The sequence below is a fragment of the Oreochromis niloticus genome, unplaced genomic scaffold (assembly GCF_001858045.2).
Source record: "Oreochromis niloticus isolate F11D_XX unplaced genomic scaffold, O_niloticus_UMD_NMBU tig00000747_pilon, whole genome shotgun sequence".
NCBI classification, from domain to species: domain Eukaryota; kingdom Metazoa; phylum Chordata; class Actinopteri; order Cichliformes; family Cichlidae; genus Oreochromis; species Oreochromis niloticus.
This window is the reverse complement of record NW_020327234.1, coordinates 9,835-19,716: the sequence shown is the minus strand read 5'-3', so window position 1 is coordinate 19,716 and position 9,882 is coordinate 9,835. Positions and strand designations below refer to the sequence as shown.

At 36.9% G+C, this 9,882-nt stretch overlaps 1 long non-coding RNA gene across 2 annotated transcripts; it reads left to right on the top strand.

The window, feature by feature from the left end:
* The first annotated feature begins 1,582 nt into the window (after positions 1 to 1,582).
* Positions 1,583 to 3,951, top strand: LOC112844691 (uncharacterized). 2 transcript variants are annotated; one of them, XR_003217421.1, is made up of 4 exons: positions 1,583 to 1,654; positions 3,212 to 3,328; positions 3,445 to 3,548; positions 3,645 to 3,951. It is a non-coding gene; the product is annotated as an uncharacterized LOC112844691 (long non-coding RNA). The 2 variants fall into 2 exon arrangements; XR_003217420.1 differs by lacking the exon at positions 1,583 to 1,654 and having other exon boundaries at positions 3,182 to 3,328.
* The last annotated feature ends 5,931 nt before the right edge of the window (positions 3,952 to 9,882 follow it).

The following is a 9,882-nucleotide window of genomic DNA, read 5'->3' as shown; positions in this document are numbered from 1 at the left end:
GATATGCAGACGACGTTGACATATCAAAACCCACTGTCCTGTTAACTGCTTTCACTGGGACTGCAGCTTTAACATTTCTGGAACAACACTGCATTCTCTTCTCAAGCTCCCTAGAAGCTTAAAACCTCCCATTCAGGACTTGGCAATCAGCTGGATGAAGTCAGATCAGAACTTTTGAATGCTGAAATAATCACATTGACGAAGTGTCTATGGTGTCAAGACATCTCTTTGCATATGTAGATGCAAGACTCAAACAGATCAAGGGACTCGGAGACCCTTTGGAGGCATGTCAGTCATTGCTGTTGGAGACTTCTATCAGCTACCCCCAGTGCGACAGTCTAAACCTCTCTGTGTGCACGACCCGTCTGAGATCGACCTGTGGCGGGAGCATTTTCAGATGATCACTCTGACTGAGATTATGCGTCAGAAAGATGATGTTGTCTTTGCTGAGATGCTGAACAGAATCCGTGTGAAAGGAAAGTTGGATGAGCTTTGCGAAGCAGATAGAAATTTGTTGTCACAGGCCATAACTGAACCAGCCCTTTGTCCGACTGATGCGTTGCACATTTTTGCAACTAATAAGAAGTGGATGCACACAACTCTGCAACACTGGGTCTGCTCCATACTCATATCATTGACATCATGCAGATGATTATAGAAAGGATCCTAGAACTGGCAGAATGGCACTTCAAGACAGACCATTGAAAGGAGGTAAAAACGAGTTACAGACGCACTGAAAGTTGCAGAAGGAGCTCGTGTCATGCTCACCAGAAACATTGACATACAAAATGGTTTGGTTAATGGAGCTTTTGGAAAACTACTTAGAGCAGTTTACTCTGAAAACGACCAACACATCATCAAGCTTGGACTTAAAATGGATAATGAGACATCTGGAAAGAATAACCGAACACCAGCAGACGACATGGTGTACATTGAGAGAGCAGAGGAGAATCTGAAGCAGAAAGGAGTGGTACGAAGACAGTTCCCAGTGAAGCTGGCCTTTGCATGTACAATACATAAGGTACAGGGTATGACAACCACATCAGCTGTTGTCTCTCTTAAGAGCATTTTTGAGCCCGGCATGGCCTACGTAGCTGTCAGTAGAGTGACGTCTCTCAGTGGACTGTATCTTCTTGATATGGAGGAGAAAAAAATATTCACCATCCAGAAATCACTGCAGCGCTTGAGAACATGAGACAAGCCAGCCTTGATGACATGATGCCTCTTCTACATGTGAGACAAACACTGAGCAGGTCAGAGGTTTTCACCATTGTTCATCATAATACAGAGGGACTGCCAGCTCACATTAATGACATCAAGAGTCACCATGAATTGTGTCTAGCAGATGTTTTGTGCCTAACAGAAACACACCTGCGGGCTCTTTTGTCGCAGAGAGTCTCCACTTGGAAAATTACAATTTGTTCAAACGCAACAGACACCTGTCCTACACAAACTTTCCCCAGATGGCAAACAGAAGTGGTGGGGGAGTTGCTGTTTATGTGAAGAGTGACATTCAAGTGCATGAAAAACAGTACATCCATAATGTAACTGACCTTGAATTTCTGGATTTAAAGTTGAAGCACCAGTCAGTGCTCTGATTGCAGTTGTGTACAGACCTCCAGACTACACTCTGAGGCCATTCCTGAAAAACCTGGTAAGCCTATTAGACTCATTAGAGATCATGGACTGTCATCCCATCATAGTGTGTGGTGATTTTAATGAGAATGTTTTATCCAGTGCAAACAACCAATCCTGGAGCTGTTGAGTCTAGGGGATATGCACAGGTCATCACTGCCCCTACCACAGAGAAGAACCACTGCTTGACCTCATTTTCATTTCTCAGCCAGAGCGATGTCTCCATTCTGGAGTCATGAAGACCTACTATAGTTACCATGACCCTGTATACTGTGTATTGTCCTGTGATGATTCATGATCTAGATCTTTGACTGCAGTAAGTAATTTCTATATTTTTGAATGACTTAAGAAAGTAGAGCGATATTTAAAAGTTGACTTAAGAAAAAGCGCCCTGCATTGCAATATAATGTTTGAATTGTCTACATAAAATACAATTAATGAATTAAGTAATGATATCAGTAAAATGACAATTTTATTATTACAGAAAATCTAAAAATCAGTAATCTATGAATGTCAGAAAAATCAAATATAGCAGTTTAAAACGAACAGTGTAGGCATATCCTCTCTGCAGCCAGGCTTCAAAATCCTGCCAGGCTGCCCCAGTCTCACTGTGGCTGGGAGGGAGGGAGGGTGGACCAGAGGATTGCCCACACACACAATAAATGTTCAACAGCTTCTTCATTGTTTCTGAGAGAACAACACAGACTAAAGGTTGCTTTTAAAAAAAAAAAAAAAAAAAAAAAACTAATTACAGCAATAATGACAGTTAAGCCAGTTTATCTGTGCCTCTATTTTGAAATAATATTTACAAAAATGTTATTGATTTCAGTTTGTTATAATCTTTAAACTTTTTCAAAAGTATATCATTATATTTTTGGACAAATCTTTCATGAAACATACATTTTTATGAGCTTTTATCTTAATGTTTCAGCCAGTGCATTTATCAGGGTGGGTCTGGGTCTGGGATGATAAATGCACTGGCTGATAACTGCACATTTCTGGCCAGAAATGTTTCAGCAGTGTTACATATGCACTACATATGTTAAACTTGCTTTTTGTTACCAGTTGATACCCTACATTTGTATAGACATTGGGTGGTGTGAGGCTGGGGAGTTGAGTGGAGTGGGTAGGTGGGAGTTGAATGTGGGGGGGTACGGTGGGAGGTTGTTAGGTTTCTTTTTTTTTTTTTTTTTTTTGTTAAGAGAGACACAGTCCTCCTGTGTCTTCTCAAGCTTCACATGTAAAATCCAACAGTGTGAAGCAATAGCAGCCAGAAACTGTAATGCCAGATCAGAGAGGCTTCATCATCACCATCTTCGCCGTACGATCAGAGCATGAGACTTCACATCTGGAGCACAGGAGAGATTCTGTGATAAGTCCTCCTTCTAGCTTGTCCCACAGCAGTCGGTGAGATTTACTCACAACAAAAAGGGTAATGACATTTTTTCATGAAAACATGTATTAATTCTTTGTAAAGTGTTTAAATTGTGTTTTCACTTGACCTTAGGAGTGTTATTTTGAGTGTATTTTTAATATCTGTACTCAGGGGTTTCCCTCTGTGATCCATCCCCTTCAGAGCTGAGACACTCAGGACTGAACAGACTGCACAGTTTCTGTGACCGAGCCTCCAAAACATCTTCTTTGAAACCACACATGATAGAAGGGCTTTATATTTGCAGCAGCACTACTACAGGTATTCAGTTTATTACAGGATGTGTTTGTTTCTTAGGACCAGCTCTAAGTGCACACTACCTAACATATACACCTTTCTGTTCATTACAAACCAACTACTCTGGATCATATGGCCAGTCGGCAGGAATGTTGCTGCAGGAAAACATCCCTGCAGATCACCATCATTGTCAGACTGACTATGCCTCCTCTGTGCAGTGTCAAGATCCTCCCTAAATGAGTGTGTAAGTTCATTATTTTATTCCCTTTGACAAGACAAGTATCACTGATATTTACATTTACAACTACATATGTTCCTGTTTTCTGCTCTTCTTTTAAAGTCCTCAGCTATCCTGCTTCTGTGCTGCTTGCCACACATCAAACACTGGCCGGATGACAGGGAGGATCCACTCTGAAGTCACTGGACATGATGAGGATCATATGGGACTTTATAGTTTCACAGAAATGTTGTGCTCTTTGATTACAGGTTTTAAATGGACATAATGACTGCCTCTCTCTGATCTGACAGGCTAAAGGATTGTTTTCATTGTTAGTGCTCTGTACAGTGTATGCTTATTTAATATTTCATCACAGAGCAAACCTTTATTTATTTAACATATTTTTATTTTGTTTTAATGTTGAATTAACTGTGGGATTTTTTTAAGTGGGCACTCAGGATGTCATATGACCAGAAATGTGGTAACTGTAATTCAACAGTATGTAAAGAAAGAATCTGCTAAGAACAAAACACAGACAAAAAAACCCCAAGAGAACTCAAATTCGTTCCATGTAATCCAATCTAAAACATTTTAAACTGCTGAACAGCAACACAAACAGTGTTAAAGAAACAGTGTTAACAGAATAATTATGATGAGTTTGTACCAAAGTTTCAGGTCACATGGCACACCTAGTGTGTAGTGTGGGGTATCAGCTGGTAAGTATAGGTTTTTTCATATTTGTGTCCTTAGAGTTCAGATAGATAAAGCCTTGTGTATAATAATTAGTCATAACCACAACTCAAAGTCAGGGACTAACTAAATTTGGGACTTCGTGTCTGAGCCCAGGTTAAAACACAGTGTTAAAAAGCATTTAGTGGCATGGCTGAACAATGCTGTAAACTAATGATACTTATTTATCCATGTTCACAAAAAGGACTAATGTGTTCATTTGATTATTTGTATGTGTTAAACTGTGTCACCACCTTAGGCTTTCGTTTGAGTTCACTCAAAAATCTCTATACAGTTCTCTTTTACCACTGTGTGGACACTGTTTACATTAAAACATAAAAAAGAATGAGTAATAAAAAGATGTGTAGACAGATCAGTAGATTCAGTAGACCAATATTAACAGCTGTTCAGCCATGTTCTACGAAACAAACACTATTTAAAGGTTCAGGATTGTGGTTTTAAAAGTTGAATTTTCATGTATTTCATATGTTGCTTATTATTTTTATTTGGTTATTTAATTTAGTTATTTTTATTTATTCTCCTGTGAAGTGTTTAACAAAAAAAGCTACTTTAATTTCAATTTTATTTGTTTATTATTTGGTAATTTGTTCTTTAAGAATCGAGTCTGTGCCAAAAACTAAAGTTGAACAGACACATGACAGGATCAGATTATTAACACCTTAAAACATTGCAAACGTCTCTTTTTAAAATGATTTTTATTCTATTTCGAAAAAAAAAACATTTGTTGAATTAATTTAAGTCCTTTTCAGAAAAAAGCTGTACAATATGCCTTAAGATTTTTATGTTATTTTCTATGATATACAAAACAAATTGTAATACCATTAAACATGATATTCACGTGTATATGTCTGAAAAACATTATGCTGTATATTAAAGTTTGTATTTTCTCCAGCATGTTTGTTCATCTTTTCAGTTCAATTCAACAAATTTGTTTTTACATTTATTTTTATAATTTTTTTATGAATTAGAGATTTATAATACATAATTCCACTCTTTAAGTAATTAGAAGAATATGAACTTTTGTTATTCATTCAGAGGTTTTCTGACTAAATTTTCTTTTGTCATTACTCATCTTTTTCTAATTTATATTTTAAACATGTTCAGCTATTTTCCAACTTCTTCTGTGTGAAAATCAGCTTTCAAAAGTTCTGCACTTTTGTTTTCAGATTAAAAATTCGGTATTTTCCAGCTAATTCAGCATTTTTAGCTTAATATTCAGTATTTATTTCATTCAGCAATTAATTCATTTCAGTGCATACATTCAGATTCAAGCATTCACACTGCAGTTTCTTCAGAAAATGCACTTTCTAGTTATTAGTGTGAATGCTTGTAAAAGCATTCACAGTATAGTTGTTGTAATCTTTATTATTATTAGTGTGAATGCTTGTAAAAGCATTCACAGTATTGTTCTTCTAATCTTTATTAGTGTGAATGCTTGTAAAAGCATTCACAGTATTGTTGTTGTAATCTTTATTATTATTATTATTATATCATATTCCGTACGTTTTTGTGCATCTATCTCCTTCAAAACCGTTCAACTTAGAAAAACCATTCAAACACCATTAGATTCCTCTTCTTTTGGACAAGTGTGCTTGTATTTTTCTCATTTATAACATTTATATTTTTAAAATTATTCAACTTTTTTCAACAAAAATTTCCCATGTATTTCAATGGGGAGACCCTTCAAATTCTCCTTCAACTTACTCCTCTTTAAACTGTATGTACTTCCACATACGTTGACATAGATCCACCATTCAAACTTTAAAACGAAGACAAGACATTCAACTATTCAACTTGTATTTATCTTTTCAATATCTATTATACTTTTTCTTCAGTTCCAGTTTAAGTTTCATGATGATTTTTCAGCCGTTTCAGAGTTTATAATGGGTGTGTATGGGACGGAATGTTGGGGCTAGAGTGAGACAGCTCAACTGCCAGAGTGAGAGGAGCGAAAAAATTAATCTTAAAATATTTTTTAAAACTGCTGCTGTGTCCACAGCGTTTGCTCTACAGGTATGATTTTACCCTCAAAACGTAGCCATCGCTGTCCTCTTTCATCCAATGTGTTTACTATTGTACTAGGTGTTATGGTTCTTTCATAAATGTCACCAAAGCACAGCCTCCTCCCTCCAACTCCTCCATAGACTCTAATGTTAAAATGGCTCAGAAGGTTCGTTTGAAAATCAGAAGAGCATGGTGTTTTTACACTGTCACCACGTCCATATAATAAACTCCACAGGCATGAAAACTGAGAATTAGGTAGACTGGACATTGCTGCCGCTCACGGTGAAAGAATTTCGTCAATAGGACCTGTACTTTTCATTTGGGAGCGATTTGTTTCGACCTGACTTTTCTGTTCATTTTAAGCAGCAAAAGTGAGGTGCATGTCTGTGTGCGTGTGTATGGAGCCATTGGGTGCAGTCACTATAGCAACCAGGCTCACACCTGCCTGCCTAACGAGCTCTGTCTCTCACTGTGCCAAGATTCATCTTAAACACTTCTCTTTAAACTGCTGCTGTGTCCACAGTGTTTGCTCTACAGCCATCATTTTACCCTCAAAACGACGCCATCGTTGTTCTCTTTGCAACAACGTGACTTTGAAAGCTCAGACATTTAAACTTTTTAAACTGTGTAGATCCAAGTGGAGGGATCACATTTTAGTAATTCAGTGATTTAAACAATATGAAATTTTAATATTCATTCAGATGTTTTCTGACTTTAAATTTTCTTTTGTCATTTCTTAGGTTTTTCTAATTTCCATTTAAAACATTTTCAACTATTTTCCAACTTCTTCTCTGTGGATGTCAGCTTTTAGCAGTTCAGCACTTTTGTTTTCAGGCGAAAATTTCTGTATTTTTCATCTCATTCAAAATTTTTAACTTAAAATTCAGCAATTAATTCATTTCAGTGCATACATTCAGATTCAAGCATTCACACTGCAGTTTCTTCAGAAAATGCACTTTCTAGTTATTATTATATTTTATTCTTCCGTACGTTTTTTGTACTGTATCTCCTTCAAAACCGTTCAACTTAGAAAAACCATTCAAACACCATTAGATTCCTCTTCTTTTGGACATGACTGCTTCTATTTTTCTCATTTCTAACATTTATATTTTTAATTTTATTCAACTTTTTTCAACAAAAAATTCCCATGTATTTCAATGGGGAGACCCTTCAAATCCTCATTCAACTTACTCATTTTCAAACTGTATCTACTTCAACATACGTTGACATAGAGCCACCATTCAAACTTTAAAACGAAGACAAGACATTCAACTATTCAACTTGTATTTATCTTTTCAATATCTGTTATACTTTTTCTTCAGTTCCAGTTTAAGTTTCATGATGTTTTTTCAGCCGTTTCAGCGTTTATAATGGGTGTGTATGGGACGGAATGTTGGGGCTAGAGTGAGACAGCTCAACTGCTAGAGTGAGAGGAGCGAAAAAATTAATCTTAAAATCTTTTTTAAAACTGCTGCTGTGTCCGCAGCGTTTCGTCTACAGGTATGATTTTACCCTCAAAACGTAGCCATCGCTGTCCTCTTTCATCCAATGTGTTTACTATTGTGCTAGGTGTTATGGTTCTTTCATAAATGTCACCAAAGCACAGCCTCCTCCCTCCAGCTCCTCCATAGACTCCAATGTTAAAATGGCTCAGAAAGTTCGTTTGAAAATCAGAAGAGCAGGCTGTCTTTACACTGTCACCACGTCCATATAATAAACTCCACAGGCATGAAAACTGAGAATTAGGTAGACTAGACATTGCTGCCGCTCACGGTGAAAGAATTTCGTCAATACGACCTGTACTTTTCATTTGGGAAGCATTTGTTTCGGCCTGACTTTTCTGTTCATTTTAAGCAGCAAAAGTGAGGTGCATGTCTGTGAGCGTGTGTATGGAGCCATTGGGTGCAGTCACTATAGCAACCAGGCTCACACCTGCCTGCCTAACGAGCTCTGTCTCTCACTGTGCCAAGATTCATCTTAAACACTTCTCTTTCAACTGCTGCTCTGTCCACAGTGTTTGCTCTACAGCCATCATTTTACCCTCAAAACGTCGCCATCGGTCACTATAGCAACCAGGCTCACACCTGCCTGCCTAACGAGCTCTGTCTCTCACTGTGCCAAGATTCATCTTAAACACTTCTCTTTCAACTGCTGCTCTGTCCACAGTGTTTGCTCTACAGCCATCATTTTACCCTCAAAACGTCGCCATCGTTCTTCTCTTTCCAGCACCATGTGTTTCAAAGCTCAGAGATTTAAACCTTTAAAAGCGTGTGGATCCAAGTGGAGGGATCACATTTTAGTCATTCAGTGATTCAAAGAATATGAACTTTTAATATTCATTCAGATGTTTTCTGACTCTAAATTTTCTGTTCTCATTTCTTAGGTTTTCCAAATTTTAATTTAAAAACTTTTCAGCTATTTTCCAACTTCTTCTGTGTGAACATCAACTTTCAAAAGTTCTGCACTTTTGTTTTCAGGTTAAAAACTCTGTATTTTCCAGCTCATTCAACATTTTTATTTTTAACTTAAAATTCAGCAATTAATTCATTTCAGTGCATACATTCAGATTCAAGCATTCACACTGCAGTTTCTTCAGAAAATGCACTTTCTAGTTAGTGTGAATGCTTGTAAAAGCATTCACAGTATTGTTGTTGTAATCTTTATTATTATTAGTGTGAATGCTTGTAAAAGCATTCACAGTATTGTTCTTCTAATCTTTATTATTATTATTATTATTATATTTTATTATATATTCCGTACGTTTTTTGTAGTCTATCTCCTTCAAAACCGTTCAACTTAGAAAAACCATTCAAACACCGTTAGATTCCTCTTCTTTTGGACATGACTGCTTCTATTTTTCTCATTTTTAACATTTATATTTTTAATTTTATTCAACTTTTTTCAACAAAAATTTCCCATGTATTTCAATGGGGAGACCCTTCAAATCCTCATTCAACTTACTCATTTTCAAACTGTATCTACTTCAACATAGGTTGACATAGAGCCACCATTCAAACTTTAAAACGAAGACAAGACATTCAACTATTCAACTTGTATTTATCTTTTCAATATCTGTTATACTTTTTCTTCAGTTCCAGTTTAAGTTTCATGATGTTTTTTCAGCCGTTTCAGAGTTTATAATGGGTGTGTATGGGACGGAATGTTGGGGCTAGAGTGAGACAGCTCAACTGCTAGAGTGAGAGGAGCAAAAAAATTAATCTTAAATTTTTTTTTAAAACTGCTGCTGTGTCCGCAGCGTTTGCTCTACAGCCATCATTTTACCCTCAAAACGTAGCCATCGCTGTCCTCTTTCATCCAATGTGTTTACTATTGTACTAGGTGTTATGGTTCTTTCATAAATGTCACCAATGCACAGCCTCGTCCCTCCAACTCTTCCATAGACTCTAATGTTAAAATGGCTCAGAAGGTTCGTTTGAAAATCAGAAGAGCATGGTGTCTTTCCATTGTCACCACGTCCATATAATAAACTCCACAGGCATGAAAACTGAGAATTCAGTAGACTAGACATTGCTGGCGCTCACGGTGAAAGAATTTCGTCAATACGACGTGTACTTTTCATTTGGGAGCGATTTGTTTCAGACTGACT